Here is a 27,797-nt window from a genome sequence, read left to right as displayed (position 1 = left end):
AATGACAGATAAATGGGGAGGAAGAAGAGGAGGGGCCGCCCTTCCCACGCAGCCCCAGACACAGTACCCCTTTATTCCCAGTTTGTGCAATGGGCACCGTGTGTGGGAGATGCTCTTTCGGGATGCTCTCCAGCTTGCTGGCTGGCCGGGGCTGGCCATCATGCGAGCATGGCTCGGTGAGCTCAGTGTCACCTCTGGGAGAGCGGAGGGGTGGGAGGAAAGAGCTTTGGCCCTATAAATTTTCTTCCTCCGTAGGCAGTGTCACCTTGGGGCTGGCGGGCATCAGCAGCCGGAGCACCAGGCTGTAAATCACTGCTGCCCAGTGTTTTTTAGGCTGTGCCCCCTGTTTTGAGTCCGTCAGCGGTGAGTCAGAGCGGCCCCAGATGACATCGCTCTGGTTGCTCGCCATGAGCATTTCCAGGATTTACAAGTGCAGGGGTAAGAGGTTGAGTAAAGAGCTAAACGGAGACCGATGGCTCTGCTCACTGGGGCAGCTGCGGTGGTGGGAGAGCTGGGGGGGATGCGGTGTCCCCCGCAGTGGAGGTGCAGGTGCCTCTGCACGGGGACCAGGCATGGCTTTGCTGGCAGAGCTTTGCTCCAGAGGAACCAAGTGAGATGGAGGTGTGCCTTTGGAAAAAAGAGGGAAAGAAAAAGGAAAATTCAGTCTTTGAAGTGATCCTGAAAATAACTGATATTTTTTCTTTCCTCCTGTTCTCTTTGCCTCCTTGTACTCCCAGGTGTGTGGGACGGGGAGGTCTTGCGGGGTCCCATGGGCCTGGGCAGCCTTTGCTTTGAGAAAGAGGAGTTGATGGTAACGGCAGGAGCACAAGGAGGGGAGATCCCACTGTAGACTCCCAGGGGATTCATTCAGCCGTTCTCTCTTTGCCCGTAAAATGGCCACAACAGGATGGTTTGGGCTTCCTGGTGTTTTGTGAGGATAAATTCTTTACACACGATGAAGTTCAGTAATATTTGCTGGTGCGGAGAGCTGGCACTTGCTGCAGTCGACAGGGTGAGGAGCATCTCTGCTGGTGCTGCGTCAAGTCCTGCATGTGGTCTTAGAATAGGATAGAATCCAACCATAGAATAGAATTGTTTAGGTTGGAAGAGACCTTGAAGATCATCAGGTCCAACCGTTACCCCAGCACTGCCAAGCCCACCACTAAACCATGGCCCTAAGCACCACATCTCCCCGGCTTTTAAATCCCTCCAGGGATGGGGACTCAGCCCCTGCCCTGGGCAGCCTGGGCCAGGGCCTGACAGCCCTTCGGGTGAAGAAATTTTTCCTAATATCCAACCTAACCCTGCCCTGGTGCAGCTTGAGGCCGTTCCCTCTCGTCCTATCGCTTGTTAGGGGCTTGTCTTGGGGGTTTCTGGGTCCTCCTGAGCCCACAGACCTTTCCTGGGGATCCATGGCTCTTCCGACGTGCTGCATCTCCTCCGCAAGGCTTGAGCTCTTTAGCAGATATGTCAGTCAGGAATGTGAAGGGGATGGGGAAAGCGGCTTCCCCGCGGGTCGGAGGGGTTTTGGTGTGGACCAGCAGCCAGGCAGGCTGCACCGGCCTGGGGGTGAGGAGGAGGCAGGCGAAAGCAGACCCCGCATCCAGCCCAGCCCCTCGCCAGGAGCAACTCCGATGTTGGAAGCTCCTGCCCGGGAGGTGCAGGGCTGGGCGCTGCTCTCCCCACCAGATCCCGGCTTATCTGCAGCAAGGGCTGGGGGTCATTTTAAGCCCTTGTTGATAGCCATCTCGTTTACCTGTAAAGCCCAGTGAGGAAAGCAGAGCCAAGCCAGTCTGGAAACAAGATGCAGCAAGTCTCATAGCAGAGTCCCAAAAATCCTCTGATCCGTATCAGGGCGAGAGTCATGGAGGACAGCAGAGCAGAGCTGCTCCGACCGCTTTGGGTCAGGATTGGTGAGAGCCCCTCGTGGGTGCCGAGATGCTCTGCAGGAGCAGAGGTTGGCCTGGGTGTAAGGGAGACGTAAAGATGGAGAGGGGATTCCTGTGCAGTTGCTTGAAACAGCCCAGAGCAAGCAGAGCTGAAATCTCGTTTGAGGCTCCGCTTCGTGCTCTTTTTTTTTTTATTTTAATTGGTATTTATCTGCAACATCAAATTCTGCCCTTGTTTCTTGTTTGTGCCTCTGTTTGCAAAGCCCTAAGAGTGTAAGACAAGGCTCCGGGCTTTAGAGAGGCAGAGCCAGACCGGTGGGGCAAGAGCTGTCCCAGCCTGGGGCCAGAGGAGGGGACCTCCGTCCGGCTCGTCCTTGGCTGCAGCGCTCTCACGCCTTGGCGGGGGGCGGCCGGCGGGGGGGCCGTGTCTGTGTGAGGTGGTGCCGGGGTGCTGTGTGCCCTCTCTAAGGTTATTAATAAAATTCACAAACGCGTTGAGATCAATGCCTGTGCCAGCTTGGCTCATCAATACTTCAGTGCTCTCTCCTCACCAGTCTCTTTGAAGGGATTATTTTAATATGCACATCGCTCCTCAGACGTGTGTAACGAGGGGTCAGGCCGGATCCTGCATGCTTTTTTTCTGCAAATAACGTGTCTGCAGCCATGCTTCTCCCTCGCTCCATCCTTGTGGGTCTGGCAGAAGATTTCTCTGTAGCTTCCCAGCTCCTGGGCACCCGTGGTGCTTCCTAACCTCATGCTGCGTCAGCTGCTGTGACCGGAGAAAAGCCGTGCGCTGAGGACAACAACTCTGTCCCGGGGCCGTGGGGCCGGTGAAGACCCCAGGCCATCTCCCCGCACAGGCGAATGCCCGTTTCCTCATGGGTGGGATGCTCTCGGGGACGGTGAGGATGAACCTTTCCATTTTAGCCCAAGCCAGCTGTCGGATTCAGCTCAGATTGGGATGGTGATTTCATTGGGTTGATCTCTTTGGAAACCTCTGCTGAGAAGGTTCCCTCTTCCTCCATCCGCTCCCATGGAGGATGCGGCCATCCCGTTGCCGAACCGGAGCTGCCTGCTCACCCCGTGCCAGCCTGGCAGAGCCAGCACCAGGCAGAAGGCACTCAAGAAGCAGATTAAATGGAGGAGGATGAGGGAACCCCTTGTGATTTTTTTGTCCACCTTGTAGACATCCTCTTCAGCCATACCTGCTCATCGCGGAGGGGCTAGAGCAACCCAGCTGCGGGAAATCGCTGCAGCACCGTCATGTGGAAATAGCGACGTCACTCCTGTACAATGATTTGGGAAAAGACAGTAGGTCACTGAGAGCCTGGTCACAGGTATGCCACGGCACGACGGGGAGGCGTGACCCAGCCTCGGCGCCGGCGATGTGGTGAGCATTGGTGCGGCGGAGTCGCGGGGAGCTGAGATCAAAGCCATGGCCGAGCCAAGCTTTCCCGGCCAGATGTGGTTTTCGATAAAGGAACTGGGCAATTGTTGCTCCACAGCTCCACGGAGTGTATGCGAATCATTATTAAATGATTATTAAACCATTACTAAATGTGAAGGTGTGAGGAAGAATTCACCCCGAGTGGCTCAGCCCCAGCACCAAGGATGCTCGAGAGTCTGGGTGGTCCATCCCACCTGAGGAGGGGCACCACGAACAGAAGGGCTGTTTCTGCTCCAGGGCATCCATCGCTTTTGGGTAAGACCATCTTTGAGGAGCTGCTTGCCCTTCCAGTGTGCAAAATAGGATGTGATGAATCACAGCAGACCACCCCCATGTCCTCGACAGCCATCCCGTTATTTCCAGCTCACTGGGGAGGCTGTGAGAAGGGGCTGGCACAAGGAGCCGGTGACAGCCCTCTGCAGCGGTGGCAGCTGTAGGGTGACAGCAAACCGTGGCCACCACAGCTCCAGCCCTTAGCTGGGTTCTGCACCGACGCGATGCACAAACCCCATAGCGAAGGTGTCGGTGGTAACCCCATCCTGCTTTTTGTTTTTCTCCAAAAATATTGCAATAGTAAAGGCAATAAATAAGCCAAAACACCCTTGAGGAATCGTCATACAGGCTGGAATGCTCCAGCTTTCCCTCCCGGCTGCAACCTTCACCTTGACCAGACTCAGGGTGCCATGAGCCACCAGTGGAGAATTAATTGGGCAAATTACAAAGCATTTTGGTTGCTCTGAGCAAATTATGGTTCATCAAGGAAAACTTTTCAGAAACTCCTTTCCTACAGCACTTCTGCAGGTGTGGTCGATGTGTAGTTGGACTGCGAGCCAAGAGCTGGAGGATATCTAAAGCATGTTTTGGGGGACCCTCTCATTAAGAATGGCTTTGAGGTCAGCTCTCCTGGTGGGCTTATTCGAGCATGGACCAGGGGCTCCTGTGGCCCTTTGGGACGAGACCCCCACGGAGATGTCCTCCATGGAGAAGACCATGGAGCGGGTCTGCAGGTGTGTGCAAGCCAGAGGACTAAACCCCCTCCAGCGCCATGGGGCCGGGGAACGTCGGCTCCAGGGTGGAGTGGCTGCGGGGACAGGTGAGGTGCAGCCGGCAGGAGGGCAGGGACAGGCAGAGCCGGCTGAGCCGCTTCCCACGCATGCACGCAGAGACACCCTCTGCGGCGGCCGCGGGCTGGAGGCAGCCGGTGAGGGGCCATGGGGGTTTCTCCCTGGTTTCTTCCTCCACATTCATCCCATGCCAGTGAGAGCGGGGCGTGGTGGCACGGGTCTGGCTGCCGAACACCCCCTCAGTTGGAGTTTATCATCTGGGAATCACCTGGGGCGTGCAATGCCTCATTTGCACGGGTGGACACCATCCCACCCGTGCCGTGGTGGTCTGCTGGAGCCCAGGCGTGCCCAGGCAAACCTCTCCTGCCCCACCACGACACCCCCAGGCTCGGGCAGTGCTGGGGGCATTTCCCTCCCTGCATGTCCGGGTTTCATGCACCATGGCTGGGTAGGGGGCTCAGAGACACCCCCCGGCTGGCAGAGGATGCTGGCGCTCGGTGCGTGCTTGCAGCTCCCCTCCAGCTCTTCTGCCACCACTGTCTACTTCCCTCTCCCTCCTCCTTCCTCCTCATTCTCCTGCCCAATTTAAGGATAAAAGAGAGCCCCCAGGCAGCCCTGTCCCTGCTACCCACCCTCCCAAAAACTTGGAGTCTCCTTCCCTCTGTCTTTGTGCAGCGCGTGGCGCATGGTCCCTGCTCCAAAGGAGGAGAGGGGTTCCCGGGACAAAGGGAGGTGGCACTGCCACATCAGATGACATCTGCCAGAAGGATGCTGGAGGTAGCAGCACTGTGGCTGATCCAGAGGCGATGGCATGGTGCTCTCCGCTCCGGCTCCGCTCCGGCTCTGCTCGCCTTCAGTCCCTGGCATGGAGCTGCAGGGAAGGTGGCTGATGTCAGGGAATGATGGCTAGTGCGGCTCGCCCCAGCACCCCGGCCTCTCTTCCTCCATGCAAACAAAATTAGCTCATTTTCTTCCAGAAGACAAAAAAAAAAAAAAAGGCAAAGCAAACACCTCAGCCTTTGTTCAGGGAGACAAGGGCCGCAGCCTGCTCAGATGGAATTTATTTTGTGCTCGGTAATTCAATCCATTCGGGCTCAGGATGTGGCCGGGAGAGTTGAGCCAAAAAAATGCAAGTTTAAAGTAACTAAATTTTATGCTGTGTATACAGTTAAGTTTGAGTTTGGCTGAGACAAGCAGTTTCCATGGTTTTTGTAATTTCTGTTGTAGCAACGAGCTCCTTATGCAATGGAAGGTCCAGGAAGTGCATGGTCCTCCAGCGAGCCGCCGCCGGAGAGGGGCACGGGGGGATCTGGGGCAGCCCGGCCTGGGGACAGGGCTCAGCGCAAGGTGATTAATACTGGCCCGACTGGGTGACCTTTGCTGGGGACAGCATGGGTGAGTACATCCCCGCGGTCTGGCCTGGAAAGGGTTGGATGGTTTCCTCCAAATCCATTCCTCCAACCTCCAAATGCCTCCGGTGCCAAGCAGGGCTGCTCCCGGTGCCGGGATGCGGCTGCTGAGCCACACTTTCCTTGCTGAGGTGTCCCTCTCCCTGCCATTAACATTTTTCAATATCACTTTAAAACAAGGGCTGGAAAAGCTGAGCAATGCCGAGCCATAGCCCAGCAGCTGGGCTGCAGATGTGTGGAAGCCCACGCCAGCCTGCAGCATCGATGCGCGACCCCATCCCCTCTGGCCTCGTCTGCCCTCCGTGCACGGGGGACGCATCCTTGAACAGGGCTCATCCTTAATTTTGCACAGCACCTTGCACCTCTGCGTCCTTCCATGAGGCTGCAGAGCTGCTTTGCAATCCAGTCCAAGATAAAAAGCATGAGATCAAAACCAGACAAAAACCCAGTGCTCTCAGAAATAACACACATTGTTTTTCCTCTTGACCGGGGAATTATTATTTCAGCTTGCCAGCTTGCTCGGACCAGCCGTGCTCATCCTCTGGCCGCACGAGAGCTTCGTGTGCTGCCTGGTGTGTGAGAAACGGCCCCTTCCCCACAGCGCGGAGGGGGGCTCAGCACCCAAACGCCTGGAAAAGCATCAGGGCTGGGGCAAGGGAAACCTCTGTAGGGAGGTTTTCTTGTTAAATGGCATCAAGTGACCCTTTTCGCTCGGGGATCATTCCCATGAAACCACTCTTCTTTCAAGAAGCTAATCCCAGTGGCCCAACTGAGCCCAAGGCACAGGCAGTGCCTTGGCTGTGATTTATCCCCAATCCAACGGTGGGCTGGATGGGATTCGCCTCCAGCTATGCCCTGTGCCTTGTTTGTTACCGTAACCAGGGCCAGTTTACAAAAAAATTATCAGTTCATCATGCTAGCCGCTTCTGTAACATGCCTGCCAGCAACCCACAGGCTTGGAAGCAGCTCTCCAAACGCTTCTCTTAGGCTTTGCACTTTTGACAGCAGAACAGTGCATTGCCCTGCTGCAGTGAATCCTCCCGGCCCCTCCTGTCCCACTGCCAAGGGCTCGTGAGAGCCATTCAGCGATGGATACTTCATCTCACGTGTCCAGCTCAAGGGCTTCCTGATGGGGCTTCTGTGAATTTAGCAACCCAGTGGATTTCTGTCCCATGAACTTCTCCAGTATCCTCGTGAACCCATATAACTACTGGTATCCTCAGCCTCCTGTGGTGGGGAGCTCAGCAAGTTAAATACGTGCTGTTTGGGGACCCTTCTTTTGGGTGCTGTGAACAGGGCTCCTGCTGGCATCATTTGATGCCTGCTTGATCCTGCGTCGGCAGAGACCGGGCACAGCTGAGGCCACCGAGATTTCACAGCCTGCTGTTGCCTTACCTCACAACCTCAAGGCACCTTGGGCAAAGAGAGGGCTCCTTCGGAAACGTCCATCCTTGCCCTGCTCTCCTCACCTTCCCTGCATTGTGCCACCCTGCCCTGCCTGTCCCTGAGCTTCTCTTCCTAGTATAACCCCAGCTTCAGGGTCCCATCTGCTCCCACCCTGCTCCATGTCCATCCCGATGCCTGGTGCTTGCCAGTGGAGTGGCTCCTCCAGGGAACATGAGATCTGCAGCTTTGCTTGGCCTCAGAAGACCCGCACCGTGTGTCAAAAGCATCTGGTGTCACTTTGGAGGCTGCTGTCAGCCATGTGTCATGAAACGATCGTAGGATGCTGGTGTGTTGTCTCAGCCTCTGGCAAAACCTGTCCTGCCTTGTCCCCTCCCCGCTTTTCCACCTCGGAGGGCTGCCCCTCATTACTGGCTTGCTGAGCCCCCTTGCTGCTCCCCGACCACTGCTGGTCATTTCCATCCCCCTTTCTGCCCACAGGCTGGAGGTGGAGGGAATTGTGCCCTGGGGCTTACCCGTGTGCCCAGCCCATGCCTTCCTCCTCCTCCTCCCCCCCATCACTTCCAGCAGAGGTTTGAGATGAACAAGAAGTCTTCTTCAGAGACGCTTGGGTGTCCTCGTCCTGGAAGAGTTCGGTGCATGCCTGGAAGACCTGCATCCATCCAGCCTCGCCTCAGGGGTGCTTGTGTCTTACTGGTGAGGTACAGGACACCGTCAAGGTGACACATGAGGTGTGTGGAGATGTGCTTGAGGCCACCACCGTGTTTGGGACAGCATCTCCGTGCATGTGTGTCTGTGCGTGTGGCAGGGCCATATACACAAGGATGGCTTGTAGACCCACAGAGCTGCTAAGTAACAGATTTCCACAGGTTGGCCCATAAACTGTTAACACATTAATTAAAAGAAGAAAAAGGAGTTGGTCCCATTAAGCTCACCATCTGTTTTAATTATCCACTAAAGCTCACAGAAAGCTTTGTACACACTATAATTGCATAATTAAAATGAACTGTTGGGAGATAGATGGCACAGAGATGACTGGGGAGAGAAAAGCAGTCCTTTGCTGTCACTCAGGAGCATCGTAATTAAGAGGGAGCAGCAAAGCATCTCCTTTTTGGGCTGAGCTTAGCATTGCACAGCCCCTGTTGACTTCTCATAGCTTTCTGAGGCTGTTCGTGTAGTCTCCAGCCTGAGCAGAAGCAACAGTGTCATTAAACCCCACTTTGCTTATAGCTGGGATGAAAGCCCCACACGCTGGTCCTAGATGGGCGATTGTTTCTGCGCATTGTGAGCAAACTCTGCAAATCCTGACTTTCCAGCCCAAATCACCACCTGGATGCATCTCACTCTGTTGCAGATACAACCCATTGCGTTGCTGCTCCCCTGCCGCCTTGCGCCCGTGGGTGGAGGGAGCCCCGCAGAGCCAAGGGAGTTTGGCAGCTCCCAAAACCCGGTTGCTGGTTCATTCAAATGGAGCATGTCCAAAGCCTGGCTCGTTGCTCCTGGGCACGGAGCAGACTGACTTGCTGACGTGGTTTAACCCCAGCCGGCAGTTCAGCCCCACCCAGCCGCTCGCTCGCTCCCCCCCAGTGGGATGGGGGAGAGAATCGGAAGGGTAAAAGTGAGAAAACTCGTGGGCTGAGATAAAGACAGTTTAATAGGGAAAGCAAAAGCCGCACACATAAGCAAAGCAAGACAAGGAATTCATTCACAGCTTCCCACTGGCAGGGAGGTGCTCAGCCATCATGGAAAGCAGGGCTCCATCACGCGTAACGGTGACTTGGGAAGACAAACGCCATCGCTTCGAACGTCCCCCCCTTCCTTCTTCTTCCCCCAGCTCTATATGCTGAGCATGACGCCATACGGTGTGGGAGATCCCTGTGGTCAGCTGGGGTCAGCTGTCCCAGCCGTGTCCCCTCCCAGCTCCTTGTGCCCCCCAGCCTCCTCGCTGGTGGGGTGAGAGGCAGAAAAGGCCTTGACTGTGTGTAAGCACTGCTCAGCAACAACGAAACCATCCCTGTGTTATCAACATTGTTTCCAGCACAAACCCAAACCATAGCCCCATACCAGCTACTGTGAAGAAAATTAACTCCATCCCAGCCAAAACTAGCACATTCTCCACCCCTAGATGTAGGGCCAGAGGTTTTAAAATCAAAATATTAGTCTTAAAAAGAAAAAAAAAAAAAGCATAACAAACTTCCTGTGAATAGCAGTGGGAATTCTTCACATTTTCTGTTTGGTTTTTTTTTGTTGTTTGTGGGTTGGGGTTTTTTAATGCTTGTAGTATTGAACTGACATTCTCATGTTTTCTTATGCCTTGTTTTTCCCAGATCACTGCTCTTTCGCATTCCCTGCAAACCTCATCTCTGGATTAATACTTTTTTTTTTTGCCATTAAACTTCTGATCTGCACCGAGAAAACAGGATGAAGTCATTGCAAGTCCTGAAAACTGGAAAAAAAAGCCCTCCCGGGGTAAATCTCTGACAAGGAGGAGGTCCAAAACACAAGTGTTTGTGGACAAAATGTGACTCTTGCCATCTGCCCACACTGGATCAGGCTATTAACAAGTTCATGACAAGCAACGCGCTGGAACGTAATTAGAGAAGAACTCTGTAGCCAGGCAGAACCTCCCAACATTTTAAATGTCAGCTCAGAAACACATGAATTGCTTGGAAGGGTCTTCTGGAGCCAAGGTAAACTTTAGGGAATTGGGTTAATCCGCCAGCACGCCTTCGGAGCGGCGAGGTCCTGGTACCGGACTGTCGGCTCGCTTCGGCGATTCCTCCTTGGCATGGCTATGGTGGATGATTTCCGTCACATCCCATCTCCCATGGGCTGGTAATTTGTTATAAAGCAATTTTCCTGGCAGAAAACGACGGTTTCATCAAGACCGAGGTGTTTTTGCAGGAACACAGCTGACCCCCCTCGCAAGGGCACGTTTTGACTTTTCCTTTAGAGACAAACTTTCCTCTCCATGACAAGACAGGCTATCTTTTTTAATCAGAGCTGGAATAAAAGATCCAGATCCATCCCAACCTCCAGTTCTTTGGAAATTTGTTTCCTGGGAAATTTCAAAATGTTTTTGAAACAAGTTTGCATGTGTGGAGCGCGCTCCTAGCAATCCTGGCATGCAGCAGCTCTGAACGCCCTACAGCAAAGTATCCAAGGGATGGAGAAAACCCCTCCACCTGCCACAGTTCATCCATGAAAATGATGCTGAATTAAACGGGCTCCTACTAGAGGTCGACCCAAGCAAACCCTCTCTTGCAAGCGATGTTTTTCCCTGTGTCTTTTCTTCTCCTGGAATTCTCTTCCAGACAAAAAGCTGGCACTGGTTCCTCAGCTCTACAAATAACCTTGGGGAAGGGAAGGGGAGGGTTGGGAAGCCCACGGTTGTTTTTTGGGTCCTGAGCCTGGATTTTGGTGGGGCAGGTGGCTGAAGGGGCTGGGTGGATGTGGGTGACCCAGATTTGAAGACCCAGCTGGGATTTACACAAGCTTTGTGAGCCAGCCCCGAAGCTGCTGCCTGCAGACACCCATTTCTGTTCCCACTTTCCCAGTCGGGGATGGGAGTCTGGGATTTAATGCCTGGAGTCACAAATAAAGTCCACGCAGGTGCCATAGCCAGCTGGAATGACTGATCCAGCCCGGCTGTGCTTCCTGAAGGCAAGAGCATCCCTTGATGTCCCCACCGGGGAACACATGGGAAAACCAAAGAGGCAGCTTGCAACCCCAGTCGTGCTGAAGGGAGTATTTTTGCACTCACTGCACCATTGGGCCGTGCAGCTCATCGCCATGGGATGCTGCTGGAACCGAGAAAACAGGCAGGCTCAGAAAGCACCTGGATGCTACACTGGTGTGCGCCCATCGCCCCGTTCCCAGCCCTGGGAGGCTGTGACACTTGGGTGGGTGCAGGGGCTTCACCTTCTCCCTCTTGCATCTCCCACAGTCTGGCTGCCTCTTGGCATTTTATGCACATAAAGCATTTTGCCTGTGGCTTTTGGATGAACAATACATCCCGCATTTTACCATTGGGCTCTGAGGCAGCTTGGCTGGCTCCTGGGAGAGAGTTCGTTAGGGGAGACCATAACGAGATCATTTCTTGCTGGAGCAAGACACTGGTTCATCAGTGCAGAACAGCACCCAACCCTGCCGAGGCTTTCCTTTATTTCTCATCATTAAAGAGACTTAGAGAGCTCTACAGGCATTTTTAACTCCTTCAGGTAATAGCATCGATACCTAGCAGGAGATGCAGGGATTTATATATCATTTATAAACATCGTGAATTAAAGTAATGAAACGGGGTCATAACAGCGCATGGTGGCAACCGGGCAGTCAGAGATGCCCAGTCCTGGGTGCAGCGCACACATTCAGGACGGGGTCCCGAAGCACCCAGAGGGCAGAGAAGTACCTAATTGGCATTTTCTTGGAAATCCCACAAGCGCATCCCTGTCTGCCATGTCTGGACCTTCGGACGGATTGCCAGTGTGAGCAGTGACCCTATTAGATGCCAATTTTGGGGCTCCAGGGAAGTGCTTGGAAGGGAGTCAGAGACCACAGCCGTGCCAAGCACTGGGCTCCAGTGAGGGACGCTCACTGGAGCATCCAGAATGATGGATACTGCAGCCGAACCCCCAAACCAGCAGTTAAACCCCCAAACAGAAGCCTCCAGATGACCCAATGGGCGAATCCTGCAGCCACCCCTGAATCCCAGCGATCTTCCCAGGCTGGGTTTCCTTCCCCATGTGTCCCTCGGAAAACTCCCAGCCTGGGATTGGGAAGCAAATCTCATGGGTGGCTTAGCTCAGATCTATTTCAGCACAGGCCCAGTACTATGGAAAATTTGGGTATAAGTTTCCTCTTCTCTCCTTTCTCCTCTTAAGCACATTTTAAAATTAATTGAGGTAAGAGTGAAATAATTGCCCCGCCTTGGAAAAAAAAAAATCAAGACAAATTTTTCTGTAGAACAAGCAGAAATAGGACTTTTTAGCTAGTCCAAAACTCTCTTTGAGACATTTTGAGTATGCAGTTTGCCAAACCATAGCTCGGTTTTGTCAGCCATTGTAATGGGAAATCAGCTTGCAATTGCCACATCCCGGGTCTCTCCCACCACCGATGTGCTCCGTGGTGGCTTTCCCTGCAGAGCAAAACGTGGCAAATTCACCCTGAATCGACAGCTGACGGGTCAAAATAGTGAAGCATCTTCTGTGAAATATCTCCTCCTTCTGGAGAAGGTCTTATTGGGAAGGTCCTTCAGCAGTCACCAAAATGCTATTGCTCCCCTGCGCAGCATATTTATTTTTAATTTAATTAAGATCCATTGGGGTTCTTCAGCCGTGCGTGCCCAAGAGGCAGGTGGCCTCCCAAGGGAGATGTGTCTGGGAGCCCTGCATGGGCAGAGGGGCCAAACGGCCAGCACTTTGTGCAGAAGAGGTGAATGGACTCTCCGCAATTCATAAAACCATGGATATAAATTGCAACGATCTCCACAGCCAAGTAAAGGAAGCAATAATGCAGAAAGAGGAATAAAACCAGGCTACTGCTCTGAGGGTTGATGAGACGCTCAGGATTTCAGTGGCTCTTGCAGGGTTTATTAATCGGGGTGATGTTTTTCTGTTAATGTGAATGAGCAAAAGGATCTCAGAGAAGATGAAGTAACAGGGCAGATATGGATGCTTTTGGTGTAGGGGGCAAACCAGAAAACTATGAGGGTGCTGGCAGAGGGGGTCCAAACCAACTGTGCTTTAGAGTTCTCAAAAAAAATCAGATTTTTGAGGGCTTTTTATTTCACTATTTTTAACAAAAGCTCTGAAAAATGCCTTGTCTGGACCCACCCAGAACTGCTCATGGGACCAGCGCCGAGTTTATGCTTCTGGCGTCAGGCTCGCTGTCCCTTTTGTGCAGCAATTTTTCTTCCCACTGAGGTCAGCCGCTGAACAGAAAGTGCTGGTTGTTTGGAAGCAGAAAGCTTCATGTAGAAAAACATCCAAATGAAATGTTTTGACACTGGGAAACCTTCCCTCCCACCCTGGCCTCGCTTGGTTCTCTGCATGGAGCAGCTCTGCTGCTCCCCGGCCTCCTTCCATCGCAAACCCACAGCTCATCCCTGTCCCCCTGCTCTGCTTGGGGCACGAGGCTGGAATCGCGACGGCTCGGGTAACGCTGCGCGGAAGTTGTCCATCCCTGTGGAATAATACAGGACAAACAATTCCCAGCCCATCTGTTTGCTGGATGGAGGGAAGATGGGCAGTGAGGAGCACAGGCTACCGGTGATGCCAGGGGCATGGCTCTGCTTGGGCTCCGCAGGGGCTGGGGACATCCCGACACGCAGCGTGCTCATGGCTGCGTGCTCCTCACCCTCCGCTCGGCCACGGGACGCAGTTTGCAGAGCCCCTCTCTGGTCTGGAGCCCCTTGCAGATGCAGGGGGAGCTGGTTTCCCGCCTCCGCATCGCTTTGAAGTTGTTCTCCCTGGGTTGCATTTGCAGGTCACTGCCCAGCTTGGCGCAATCCTCCTGAACTGGTCTTGCTCCTTTCTCTGCTGGGGCAGTCCCAGCTGATTGCAAGATTTCTCCTGGTGGAGCTGGGCGTGGATGTTATGTTATCAAAGACCTCCTGGCTTCCTTCTCTCCAAATGCCAGTGAGCCATGGGCAGGACAAACCTCCAGTGCGTTGGCATGCACAAATCAACCCCTTGTCCTCCCTTGGTGCTCCCAAACCCAGTGAGGCTTTTCTGCCCCACACTTGGGCACTGCTGCTTCACATCCCGTGTTTCTGTCCTGCCTCCTGCTCTTTGTCCATGTTGTCAACAAGAAAGCAAAGGGAGACGTCTCCCGGATGCGTTATCCCCTTGCAGTGACTTGAACGTGGCAGGGCCACCAGCAGCCAGTGGCCGAGATGGCTCGGCCGGGATGCGTGGGGCAGTACCCATGGGACCGAGCATGCCGGCAGCTCTGAGGCCAGCGCAGACCCCACCACCAGCCAGAGGAGAGGCTGCAACATGAAAATTGGAGGCTTCCCCTCCACCTCCTGCAGTGTCCCCATCAGCCAGGGCTGCCGGAGCAATCCCAAGCCGTGCGGGTTGCTACCAGCGGGGCTCCTGGCAGCACTGGGGCTCTGGGGCTTGGAAGAGTCTCTGGAGCAGCAGAGAAAAACACAGCATTAATGATGCTTGCCATGGAAATGGCAGCTTCGATCCCAAAGAGCAGCTCCAGCCTCCGGCACGGCCCTGCCCAGCCGTGTTTCCCAGGCTGCAGGCTGCTTGGAATTTTGTAGTCTTTTCTAGTTTGTTTTTTACTTTTAACTGCTGCCTTTATCAGCCCACTTCGGTGTTGCAGCTTTGCCAAGCTGAAGCCTCCAGTACTGCCTCTGCTCCCTGTTCCAGCTGGAGCCACTGATCCTCCGTGAGCAGGATGGGTCCCTCCGTGCCATGTGCCTTTGCCCCATCACAAGTGAAAGCCGTCCCGCCGAGGCTGCTGGGGTGCTCAGGAGTCTCTGCTGATCTGGAAATATGCAAAGCGGGGAGCTCGCCCTTGCCAAAGTCTTCCATCTCCATCCCGTGGCATATGCCACTTCTGGTAGTACATGCCATGTAGGACATCTATTCTGCAAAATACATGCCAAGATCTCACAGGGAAACCTTGAAACCAGACAGAAAAATTTAGGGAAAAACTACCTTGGAATGATCGCCTTGATTGCATTTCCATCATCGTCCCATACCAGCTGCAACCCAAAGGAGGGGAGATGTAATAAACCGTTTAAAAAGTTATATTTCAAGTTAACTAACCTTTTCTGATGCTCCAGAACAGCCTGTGCTGGGCTGAGCCGGAGTCTTGGAAGAAAAGCGAAGGGTTGTTCTTGCTTGGTCTGAACCGGTTTGTTGAGTCATCCTCTTAGTTAATACCTGGCATCGGCACAGCACACAGTCCTGCTGGCGGGGAAAAGCTCACTCAGGGAAAGTTCAAACCATTCGTGCTCCTCCGAACGGAGGGGAGCAGACAAAGGCTTCTTGTTTTGTGGGCGGGGGAGAGGCGCGAGGAAGAGGCAGGCGAGGAAGGGGCGAGGGGTGGTGGACGGGGCTGTTGGCCCCAGGCTGGAGAAGAGGCGGATTCGGGATGCCTGCCCGTGGTGTGCTGCTCCCTCAGCCCCAGCCAGCCGGGACGCATTTTTGCAATGCTTGAGCTGTGTCAGGAAGAGGCATTCCCCATGCCAGAGGGATGAGCGCCTTGATGGGGCAAGAGGAAACAAAGCGCAGGTCTCGGTGGGATGGGAAGAGCAGGGTTTTGGGAGGGACATCAGGTCCCTGGAGAAGAGCCCGCCGGGTGGTGCCGTAAGCGGGGAGAAGCTGGGATGGGAAGAGGGTGCCCGACACATTGGAGGTGGGCAGGCTTTCCTGCGCAGAATACACAAAACATCTCCCCTGGGAAAATACTGCAGTGCGAGGCTGCCACTGTCCCCCGTTTGCCCTAAGAGCCCCTTCCACCCGCCCCCAGCCGCCCCATCCCATGCAAGAGGAGGCGGTGGGAGAGGAGCAGCTGTGGAAGGACCCATGCCCACGGTCACGCAGCGTGCACACCCACGCAGACCCAAGCTCGGGCACCGCAGGAGGTCTCAGCAGGTCGGGGCTGTGACGAGACACGTGGCGTGGCATCGGGCAGGCCAGCCTCCTCCTCCTCACCTCCACTCCTGTCATCAAAGGGTGGCAGGTAGGTAAACACCTCCTGCTCTGCTGACTGGCTTCTAGGGCTCTATTAGGAAGGCAAAACTGGTTTAATTAGGGATGCCTTCAAGCTGGTCATCAAGCAAGCTGCTGGTGGGTCTCCAGGGAAGATTTATTAGCTCATACTATGGAGCACCCCAGAAAATATTAGCCAAATGTGTTCTAATAAGCAAATAAATAATCTGCAAATCGACTGCAGCACTGACAAGTTCCTGCATTTACCCACTACCCTGGAGCTGCTCAGGGCAGCAAGGTTGGGTAATTTCTCTTGCCTCAAATTCAAACCAGCGTTGCTATACGAGGAGCAAATCTGCAAAAGCCGTGGGAGGAAGGGGAACGGCTCTGTGAGCAGAGCGACATTCCAGCGGTTCTCCTGGTCACCCTCGGCCCCTCGTGCTCCAGGATCAGGGTGCACGTAAATGAACAGGTCCCATTTCTTGTCCTCTGCTCCAGCCCATCCCCTTCAGCACGACTGTACCCAGTGGGATGAACACAGCAAACCATGGGTGAACTCTGGCTGGGCAGGGGCTGATATAAACGAGTCCATAAAGTCATGTCACTGCATCCTGTTTTGTCTTTATATCGATATTGTCCTTCTTGTCTCAATGTAGCTGATCATCTGAGTCAAAGTCTGCAACGACTTCTAGACCAGGTTGGAGATGGAGTGAATCATAAAAGTCATTTTGCATTGGCTTGCTCCTTGCATATTACTAACCTTAAATCCTTACTCAGCTTCAAGCAAGGTTTCCACATTTAAAAAGGGGTGTTCTTTTTTTATCCCGGTATGCCTCCCAAGGAAGCCTTCCCCAGTTGCCTCTGTTGGGAAATGAGGCCGTTGTGTAGCTGTGAGCATGCGCCCAAATTGTGTTCACAACAGACTTGGGATTTAACAGCTGATAAAAAAGAGAAACAACAAAGCAAAAACCGTTCTCTTGGAAAATGGAAAGTCAATTCCAAGGCAATCCAGAGAGTGAATGACGTGGTGGGAAGAGAAGATGACCATGAAGCCATCAGGGCTGCGCGGGGACAGCAGGATGCCTTCGATTGCTCTGCCTGGTGCATCTCGGCATGCCTGCCTGGGGAGGGCCAGTCGGGAACAGGGATTTTCCCTGCGTGGAGATTAATTACAGCCTGAGCAGCCAGCCCTGCATTTTGGAATGGGCATCGTCTTGGCGGAGAGCTTGTTATCCCTGAGGCAGGAGGGCTGTGCTGGGAGGACCGGGTTTGGCTTCCAGCTTTGGGGCTGCCTGGGGTGATGCTGGACACGTCGCTTAAGGCTCAGCCAGTCGCTGGGGGCGGGGGGGAATGTCACCCCACCAAATAGCCCCCTTTTGGGGGTTATTCATCTGAACTGCCAGCTGGATGGATGAGACATCCCCTTTTTAGTCCATTATTTGCTTTAAACTTGTACTATTTTTAAGCTCCCTACAAAAAAAGAAATCTTCCCGCTGGTTTGGGTGCTCTCTGCTGCATGCACAGGGGATGCCGCACACCATTTCCCAGCGGAGATTTTGCAGCCATCTCCGGATTACGGGTGAAAAGGCTGACCGGCGGCTGGCTCAGTGCCTGGCCCGGTGAAACCCCCAGCAGCAACGCTCCACTTCATGGAGGTTTTTGGTGAACAACTGCCTGCTGGGATCTCCTCACCAGTTTTTAATCCTTTAATGTGGGCTTTATTGTCACTTTATAGAGCTTAGGTTTTAACAGCGAATTGAGGAGCGTGTCCCTGCTTTTGTTAAGGCAAGGTCACGCCTGGCCCTCCTGGTGCTGGCACATAGGATCAGTGGTCGGCTTCTCTTTCCCTGCCCACCAGAGCTTACGTCCTTCTTGCTTGTGCCGATTTTCTCTTTTTTTGTGGTCACCGGCTGGCTCGGTGAAATGGTCCAGCTGGACAAAACCCCACTAAAAGGGGAAAACATTATCCAGCAGCTGCCACCTGCAAGGCATTGGGTTTCTTGGGGCGTTTTGTGTAGCTAAAGATGAGACTCCAATGCACTTTACAGCAAGGGAGTGACGTGGAGCAGGTTCCTCTGGTTAATTAAATGGCTGCTTTCCTGGGCTTTCTCTGAAGTCAAAATTGCAACCTGCTGCATTGCAATGCTCGGTCACCTACGGTGCGAATTGCTGGAAGGCTGCAGTGGTATTTGCAAAGATTTCTTGGGTTTCAGCTTCCTTCTGCCCTTCAGGACAGCCCTTTGAGTCCATGGCTGTCCAGGCTGTCCCTTGGTTTTTGGGACACTTTGGCACCAATATACCAAATCGGTATAAGGAGCTCCTGATGCATCTGCGTCCCCATCCCCACTCCAGGCTCCTTTTCCTGTGTGCCAGGGAGCCCAGAAGCCGGCAGCAGAACATGACCTGCTTGCAAAGAAGGTTTGGCTCTCTGGTTTTCAGACTGGGGTCAGCATGAAGCAGGCATGAACCCTGCAAGCCGTCGGACAGGAGCCCCTGCTACAGCTGCAAAAACCTCCCGGGATGGTGGCAGAGGACACCACCCCAAGTGATGGAGCCATGGAGGGAGATCAGCTGGCGCTGGGAGAAACGCTCTCCCTCTTGCCCTGGGGTGGCTTAATTATAACCTCACTTTAGTAGCTCAGGGGCCCTTTGATGTGGGGAGCACCCCAGACCTCACGCAGGTATCTCGGAGAGGAGATGTCTCCACATCAGCCAGCCGTCTAGACTCCCTGTGCAGAGAGGACCGGCTGGGAGGGTGTGATTCAGCTCGGCTCGCAGCCGATGTCTGCATCCCACCCAAGGTGACTCTTAATAAAGTAAGTGGCGATGAAATTGCAGCTCTGAACGGAAGCCACGGGGCTACGAGACGCATCCGAGAACCCGTCTGTGCCCCGGGCACGGGGCGAGCTGTGGCGGAGCAGGCAGGGCTGGCAGGTTGCTCTGCCTCCAATGGCTGCTCCTGCTCCATAAACTCTTCCATGAGCTCCCAAATTCACTGCACGGGCTGTTTTCCTTTTATCCCCAGTTATCCCTTAATATGCAATGATCAGCAATACCACCCCAGCGTTGGCCGAGGAGGGATTTGTCCCCTAATTCCCCAGGCAGAACGTGGGCTTTGAGTTCTGCCAGCACTGCCTCGGATGTTTCTCTGCACCACCAGCCAGGGACAAGCCATGCCTGGGTTCTGCACAATTTGGGGTGAAACCAAGACTTAACTGGAGCATGGGTGTCACCAGAATAGCTGCTGGCAGGCAGTCGGGCTAATTAAAGTCCATTTAGGGGAAGGAGCTGCCTTTCCCATGGCAGGAGGCAGCGGCTTCGTGCACTCAGATAAAGCCAGGGAGGAAGGCATGGATGTGGTCACAGATAGGGGGACGTTGCTCGTTAGGCACCTTTGGAGGAGGAACCATTGTTTGCTCAATTACCTGGAAATAAAGGACCATTCCCCAGCTCACACCAGGGAGATGTGTGCTGATGGCATCACTGGTCTACAAGGACATCAGCCGTATGGTCAGCTCCTCTGGCGGTGAGCAAGAAGGAGCTTTGCCAGCACCAGCGAAGGTGTCCAACACAGGGACACGATGGCAAATACAAAATAAATGAATAAACTCTGTCCTGGCTGAGCTCCCTGTTAGGGGATGCATTTTCTCTGCATGCTGCAGCAGCCCCAGCGCACTGGAGCCTTGCAAGGTCTCCTGCAGCCTGGGAGAGTGGTCCTGCACCCTTGGGTACCTCCTTTTTGGCCTTCCCAGCTCCCTAAACCCCTGGCTTTGTGTGTCTCTGCTTGTGTCTGGCATCCATGATGTCTCTGGGACGGGGATGGGCCATGCAAATTCCCTGTCCATCTGGGTGCTGCTCCCCTAATACGGCTACAGGCAGGATCAGACACCCCACCAAGCTCCGGGGAGACCACAGAGGGGCTCGCATGGCCACCAAGGCTTAGCTGCTCTCTTGATGTTCTCCAGGGTCTCTGGATGAGGGTCCAGGAGCTTCTTCCAGACTGTGGCGATGTGGAGAGAGCTGGTGCGGGGGCCAGCTGCAAACCTCGCTGGTACCAGGCTGGGTTTCCTGGAGATAGGGTCGCTGTGGAGATCTGAGTATCCAGAAGATGAAGCTGAATTTGGAGGGTCCAAGGCCAAGAGGTGCTGCTCTGCTCTGCCCCTGGCTCCCCATGCACCCCAGGCCTGTTCCTGGACCAGAAAAATACACCTAACCTAGGTCTAATGTTGACAGTGTCCTTACCAGCATCTCAGGCTGGTGTAGTGACCCCTCCATGGTCACCACCATGCCAGGGGATGCTTTGGAGACCCCCGTTTCTCAGCAGAGCCTGCTGCAGGGTCTGCAGAGCCTTGCTTTCCTGCCCTTTGCTGCGGTGCCGGGGCAGGAGGACGGGATACGCTGGGGGCTTTCCACTCCAGCACTGTTTCTGCAACTCTCTGAGGCCACCTGAGAAATTCCATGGATGCACAGGAGTGAAGTGATGTGGGACCACAGATCCTGCAAAGCCAGGGAGGAGAAGCAGAGGAAGGGCTGCTAATTTGGCCAGTGGCAAGCAACATGCTTCCTAAATCCAGAAAAGAGGCAGACCGGAGTCCCTCTAAAGCTGGCTGCTGTGCTCGGTGGCACCTTCCCCACTTGGCTTGGTGCTTTTCCCACTTTTGATCTTAAGAGACAAATAAAAACACCTGACAAGCAAATGACACCGTTCCCTCCCTGCCCTTCCCTGCCATCCGCAGCATGGGGATGGCTCGTAACCGCTCCCCTCCAGGTCCTGCACCCATGACCTTTGGGAAACTGCCGCGGCCAGAGGCAAAGTCCGAGGCCGAGCAGCGAGTTCTTCCCCCCGTCTTGGTGGGCTTCAGGTCTGGTGTTCCTCAGCCACATGCCTTCTGCAGGCCAGCCTTGCAGGAGAGACCAAACCAAAGCAAACTCTGGCCTTCCACGATTGCCAGGCTTTTCCTGGGGAAACAGCTCCATTTTTCCCCCAGCCTGCCCTCGAAGGGTTGGCTTAACCCAGATCCTGATTTCTGTCTCCCACCACTGGCCGCTCGCCCTATAAAGAGCCACGTGAAATTTATCTCACCATCTTTCATTAAAATAAACCAATTAAGCAACGCTCGGGAACCTCTGATCCGGGCCAGCTCGGTCAGCCGGCATATCCGTGTTTCCAAAGCATCTTCTCGCCCTGCTTACCCTCACATCAAAGCGAGCCAGGGAGCAGCCCTGTCCTTGGAGCGCTTCGGCAAAGTATGTCAAAAGATTCGGGAAACAGCTGATTTAATGCTAAGGAAATTAGTAACCAAATGAGTTCTTAGCCAAACGGCTCCTCTTCTTGATCTTGGGAAAAGTGGTGTTTAAATTCTCTATCTCATGGTTTTAGACGCAGGAAATGTGATTACACATCTGTCATTATTTTACTCTTCTGTGTTGATGGCTCATATTAAACAAACCACATTCCTGCATTGCTTAGTAATCTCTGCTGTTCCCTTTCCTCGCTGAGGAGACAAGTCCCAGCTTGACATCAATGTACCTGTTGATCAGAGCTCCACTGTTAACCAACCGGCCGAGCTGTGTAGACACCAGCTGCGGGGAGCGTTTGCACCACCGGCCTCTTTTCTCCAGCTTGCTGCAACTTTGCATCCCCCTTTTTTCCTAACCATCATTTGGCCGAAGAGCAGGAGGAGCCAGGAGAGATCCGCACCCCGCTGAGACTCATGTGTTTCTTGGAAAGGTGCTCGAGCCTTCCCCCGTCTTCCACCGAGCAGGTAAGAACATGCGCTTTGGGGTTGGACACCACTCAAAAAAGGGTAGGTCCCTCCAAGCAGAGCATGATTCCCAGGGATCCTGGTGCCTCGCCAGCACAGGAGGACGTGGAGAGCCCCACGGTCATCCATGGTGGGATGAGCTCCCACCAGCCGCGCAGGAGGAACCTGCCTTGAAGCGTCCCACCTCTGCAGGGACACTGAGCTTTTCTTTTGGGGCTTTATCTTCCAGCTCTGCTGAGATACCCCTGAGTTCACCATGGAGCTGCTGGAGGAATCCGACTCTTAGATGTTCCCAGCCCCAGGTAGGAAAACGAGTGCCTGTTTTTAATGGCGTTGGGCCGCGGAAGGGAAAGGAAAGGTGGTGCAGATGGTGACCTGGTGCTGGAGGGGCCATCTTAGCTGGCTCCCAGCCGAGCCGTGGGGCTGTGGCGTTGACTGAGAAGTGCCTGTCCATGTGCTACCTGTGGCTTGCGAATGGTTGTAAATGCTTTCCAGCTGCTGGTAACTCAGCAGAGGATCTCAGGGCAATCGTGGTGTTATTGGGCTTTGTCTGCCCCCAATAAGGCCGTGGATCGCCAAGCATTGGCAGCCGTGCTCCTCGGGGCCGCGTTTTCCTTTTCACGGCATTTTGGCACAAGAGCTGTGCCAGGAACGGCACAGGTCCCTGGGGATGCTTGTGGAGGATGGTGCTGTCTTGGGAAAACCCCGAGCTCCTGGTGTGAGGCCGTTTGTCTGGATCCGTCAGATTTCCCTCAGTTTTTTTTTTTGCGCGATCTCTGGTGGTTGCCTGTGCCAAGCCCCACATTTCTCCCATCCTGGCAGTTGCTGGAGGGGGAAAGGCTGGGGTGGAGGCGATGTGCTCCCCGGACACAAGCCCACCATGTTTTCACTGGGACTGATTTCCATGGGAGAAGCAAGGCTGGTGCAGCATCTCCTTGTTCTCATCCAAGCACCTCAGAGATGAATCCATTTGTCTTAAAATAACTCCTTTTGTTCTCCACCATGTGAGATCACGGAGCATTTTTCTCTGTCAACCCCTACAGGACAAGAAGGGAAGGTCCCAGTAAAGGGGGACTGAAACGAAATGGTGGTGGGAGTGGAAGGACAAGGCACGGCGTGGGCAGTGGGACCGCTCCTTGCCATGGGAGGCTGGGCGGAGGGCCTGGGGCTGCCGGAGGATTGCCGACCCTGGGCACCTCCGGAGAATTTCCATCCCTGGGCACCTCCGCTCCCACCCGCTGCACCCCAGCAGCCAGGAGGAAGCCGGTTCCCTTGGCACAGGGCACCGAGAGCTCGCTCCTCCCCATCCACCCACCCAAGGGTGCTCTTGGGGAGTGGGTGCAGCGCTCTGCCTTAGGGTCAAGGTGGGAGTGATGGTGAGTCCCTGGTGCCGGTTGCTGCTAACGGCTCGTGTGTGCACCATAACCTGGGAAATGAGCTGGGATTGCAGATTGCTGGACTATTAAGCCGCCTGTAGCTTTGGTTTTTATATATATATATATATGGCAGCTGTGGCTTGGGTGTTTTTGGCAGGCATCACCTCCGCATTGCCCAAACCATCGTGACATGGAGAGTTGAAGCTCGGGCTTCCTTCTGGCCACAGGGATGGGCAGAGCGGGTGTCTTGCTGACTGTGCCACTGCGGTTTCAACCCCTCCCTGAAAGCCTGGTGGCAACGGGGGGGTCCTCTTGGCCACCCCACAGGGACCACGGTCCCCTGGGCAGAGGGTGTACCTGGACACGCAGCTGGGGCCAGGGCAAAGGATGGGGCACCCCACAGCGATTCAGCGGTGCCAACCAGGGATGCCCACGGTGCCGACCTGATCCACTCTCTGCTTGTGGCTGCCCAGGAGCCATCGTGCTGGACCCAGGATAGGATGAAGTCTCCCTCGAGCTCTTGGACCATCTAGAAATAGCCTGTATGAGGGAGGTGCTATTTCTTCTGGACTGGTTTCACCCAGGGTCCCCATGGAGCCGGCCGCAGCCCCCGCCGGGTCCCTGGGGAGGAGGCAGCAGCGTGGTGCTGGGTGTGTTGGGTTTGAGGTTTGAGGACAGGGGTTTAGGAGCACTTTATGGCTCGCTGCTGATCTTTGCTTCTTTGAAAGCATCTGCGAGGTGCGAGGCCAGCACTGACACCGGCGCGCTCCTCCTGTCCCGGTGAAACACCGGGCCGGGCGCTCTCGGCGGGCAGAGCAGCTCGGGAGGAACGCCTGTAGGACGGCTCTTTTTAAACAATTAAGAGCTTCTCCAGCTCATTTCATTCCATGCCCTCGCAGAGGAAATCAGCTTAATTAGCAGACTTAGTGAATAATTAATTTTCTCAAATTTTTTTGATAGCTTCTTTAAAGCGAGAGAAGGGCCTGAGCTGCTCCGGTAAGGCGCAAGCTGCTGCCGAGCGGCTCCCGGCACCACCGCGGCTCTGCCCGTTAGCCGCTGCCCGCAGACCCGAGACCCATTTGCTCCGTGATGGGTGGTGGAAACAGCTGAAAAGTGGGGTGAGAAGGGACCAGTGGCAGGGAGCTGTTTTCCAAGCGGTTTTCCATCCCCAGCATCCTATGGAGATAAATGCAGTGTATCGGTGCCCTGGCAGAGCACGGCCATGTGGCCCCAAATCCTGCTGCCCCCCTTGATTAGCCAGCCTATAGAGAGGGATTTGAGGCTCCCTAGCCATAAAAATCAGGTTTATTTTCAGCTTTGCCTCTCTGCTTTTAATAACAGGAGGGTCTGCTGTTGTTTAGACCTGAGCGGAGAGACTTTAATTACTACTTCTGTGCCGAGAAGGATGTAAATACGGACTCGGGGAAGCAGCGAGGGTTATTAAAGCGAAAAGGCTGTAATTGCCGTGCCCCTCCCTCTCCATCAGATTTTCTTCTCTCTCTGGTTTGGAGAGGACCGGCTGATCCAGTCTGGCTGTCTCTGGCCATGGGTTGCAGGCTCTCCCCGGGGAGCCCGCTGGCAGGGAGGGGACGTATCCAGCCAGCACCCACCTGAGTTAGGGCTTTTATCAGCCCAGCCCACGGCAAGGAGGGAATCACCTTCATCCAGGCAGGAAAATGCTGTAGGACCCCTAAGTTTTGGCATGGCCACCCGGAGATGTTTGTAGTTTGAGGAGCGTTTTGGGTGGATTTTCCTTGGAGAGATCCTTTTGCAGTTAAAGAAACTCCCAGCCCAGCTGTAAACAGTCTCTCTTGGATGCAAACAGTCCCATGGCTTCTTTTTTTTTTTTTTAAATCATATCTTTGATTTCATTTAATAATGGATGAATTATCAGAAATATGTGCTGGCAGGGAGCCTGGGTTTTGTCAGGAGGCGAGAGACTTCAGTAACGCATTGGCTGAAAATATTTTTTAAAAAAAAAGAGAGCGAGAACAAAAAAAAAAAAAAGAAAAAAAAAGAAAGTAAGTTTGTGCCAAAGCCTCCGGGGGTGGGAAAAAACCAACTCGACTGCAGAACTTTTTTTCTCTCTCTCTTTTTCTTCATGCCTGTGCAGGAGGTGGGACTCCTCTCACCCAACTCAGCCGGCTCAAACAGCACAGATTCAGCTAAAGCCGCTCCCCAGCGGGTCGGAGCGGGGAGATGGGAGCTGGGCCCCCCCCGAGGAGCCCTGTCTCCTCCGAAAGCTCCGTCACAGCCCCTCAGAAATGGGTTGCAGAGATGTGATGACCCCCCAGCCTTGGGTGATGCTCTGGACGGCGTCTAACCCTGCGCCCCTCTCCTTGCCCCCTGCACCGGGGCAGCACCCCGGGGAGCAGGGATGGGCGGCGAGGGGGGCCTTCGCCCCATGGCCGGAGCCTGTGGGGTGAAGCAATTGCGCCCAGTCATCGGGCAGGAACGAGGCGAAGCCAGGGTGCGCGGGAGCGGAGGAAAAGGCAGTGCCTCCCCACCGGCGTGCACTGACACGTCGGGCGGCACAGCTGGCGGCACCGGCACTGCCTCCCCGCCGGGGTCCCTGCTCCGTAAGGCAGGCGGGGTTCAAGCCATCCCTTCAGAGCCATCCCTTTGGCCATCACACTGGCTCTGGATGGGCTTGCCGGCTTCGGGGTTAGTGTTTGGGAGCGCCGCGCTGGTGGTAACATTGTCTTCTCCCACGGCTGCGGTGGCTTTGGCTGTGTGGAGGGGGATTTCCCACCCGCCCTGCACTTGGCCAGTTTTAAGGTGAAAATAAGGAGACAGGGAGTTGCATCCAAAAGGCCTGGCTCTATCCGAGCCAGCAAATCTGGCGTCGTTTCCCTCGAGAAAGCGATTTCTCCCCTGCAAAGAAAGTGGCACCTACACGAGGCAGGTCCCCGCGGGGCTCCTGCGCCCCAGCAGGTCTGGGTTCGGCGCCCGCAGCCTGGCCTCGTGGCCGGGCAGGAGATGCACCCACGCCAGATTTCAACCCACTCTTTGCAGCCTGAGTCAGAGTGAGTCAGCCCTTTGGATCGCTCTCCTGCTGCCCCCAAGCCAACCCAGCATATTTATTAGTTAATTAGTTTTCATTTCCTCCTCCTCTCTTTCCTTCCCTTTGCAGCGAGCCCTCTCCCCTGTCTCGCCTGCCCCTCTCTCAAAGCAAAGAGGCAAACCAAACCTCCGTCGACCTCCACCCCCTAAGCACCCCCAGCACCCCATCGCGAAATCATCACCCTTGGGCTTGGCTTCCCACCCGGGACACCAGCTCTTGGTCCCCTGTCCATGCGGTGGGTGGCAGGAGGGACCCACGCTGCTCCCAGCGGGAGATCCCGGGGGCTCTGCCAGCCTTTACCCGCCCTGAGACCCACTTTTGGCCCTTCAAAGAACCCCAGCGATGTCATGTTTTAACTCGGTTTTCTGGCCATTATTTTCTGGCCCTTCTCAGCACCCCCATTTTCCAGCACAAGGATGCTGGCCGAGGAGCCGGGGTGCCCCGTGACGCAGGAAGGGTGCAGGCTGTTATTTTGGCATCCCGATGAGTTATTAGCAGAGACGGACATGTGTTAAGGATTGCAGGGAAGGGGAGGAATGCTCAGGGGCTTTGCAAACAGCTTGTCCCCAGCGCTCCGTTTCCACGCTCTTCTCTGCTTTTGGGAGGTTTTATCCCTGGGGAAGTGGCCAAGCAGGGCTGTCACCCATGTGCTGGGTCCCACAGGCAGGACAGGTGCCTGGCTGAGCCTGCACATCGGCCAGCCTCGTCCTCCGTGCAAAACCTGGGCTTTAGCTAAAAGCCTGAGAAAAAACAGGGTTGGCTAAAAAAACTGCAATCTCGCTCCAGCTGCTGGAGGAGAGGGTCTGTCCCCCGCGGGGAAGGGGATGCAGATGGGGAAGGGGATGGGGATGGGATGGGAATGGCAATGGGCATGGGCATGAGCATGGGCATGGAGATGATGGGGATGGGGATGGGGATGGAGATGGGGATGGGCATGGAGACAGGGATAGGGATGGGCACGGAGATAGGGATGGGGATGGAGATGGGGATGGGGATCAGCATGGAGATAGGGATGGGGATGGGGATGAAGATGATGGGGATGGGGATGGAGATGGGGATGGGCATGGAGATGATGGGGATGGGGATGGGCATGGGGATGGGCATGGAGACAGGGATGGGGATGGGCATGGAGACAGGGATAGGGATGGGCATGAAGATAGGGATGAGGATGGGGATGGGGATGGGGATGGAGATGATGGGGATGGGCATGGGCATGGAGATGATGGGGATGGGGATGAAGATGATGGGGATGGGGATGGGGATGGGGATGGGCCAGGAGATGTGGATGGGGATGGGGAAGAAGAAGGGGATGAGGAAAGGGAAAGGAAGCACCCTCCTGCCCGTGGCGCACAGGCTGCCCGCAGTCCTGCCTGCTCGCTGGCTCATCCAGCTCAGCTAATAAGCAGGTTAGCTGCGCCTCGGCTTCTCCGCCTGGGTGGGGAGGATTTTTCCAGCACTGAGGGTTTGCAACTGAGGCATAAGAAAGCAGACGGGAACAAGCAGGTAATTTTTATCCCCATGAACTAAGCAATGGCATTTCACTTGGAAAATTCATGAATTTTCCTGCTGTTTCCCCCCGTCCTTCATTCTTCCTCATCTTATTTCACACTACAAGAGGGAAGGAAAGACCTGCAGGAGCCGGGCAGTTTTAATGGGGCATGTGAGGTCTGATAGGTAATTGAGTCCATCTCTATCTCATCTCTGCTGGAA

The 27,797-nt window shown here is 54.7% G+C and overlaps 1 protein-coding gene and 1 long non-coding RNA gene across 2 annotated transcripts in view; both read left to right on the top strand.

Moving 5' to 3' along the window:
• The first annotated feature begins 5,636 nt into the window (after positions 1–5,636).
• LOC148056934 (uncharacterized) lies at positions 5,637–10,399 on the top strand. The gene is made up of 3 exons (XR_015702209.1): positions 5,637–5,795; positions 7,694–7,944; positions 9,541–10,399. It is a non-coding gene; the product is annotated as an uncharacterized LOC148056934 (long non-coding RNA).
• Positions 10,400–21,879: 11,480 nt separating this feature from the next.
• Positions 21,880–27,797, top strand: part of FRMD6 (FERM domain containing 6) — a 39,153-nt gene continuing 33,235 nt past the window's right edge. Inside the window, exon 1 of the mRNA XM_087746873.1 lies at positions 21,880–21,949. The gene's annotated coding sequence lies outside the window, so the exon portion shown is untranslated. The remainder of the gene's footprint in view (positions 21,950–27,797) is intronic.

The sequence above is a fragment of the Nipponia nippon genome, unplaced genomic scaffold, assembly GCF_047370975.1.
Source record: "Nipponia nippon isolate SJK-2023a ecotype South Korea unplaced genomic scaffold, ASM4737097v1 scaffold_11, whole genome shotgun sequence".
NCBI lineage: Eukaryota > Metazoa > Chordata > Aves > Pelecaniformes > Threskiornithidae > Nipponia > Nipponia nippon.
Note: the sequence above shows the minus strand (reverse complement) of the source record. Positions and strands in the feature narration are given on the sequence as shown.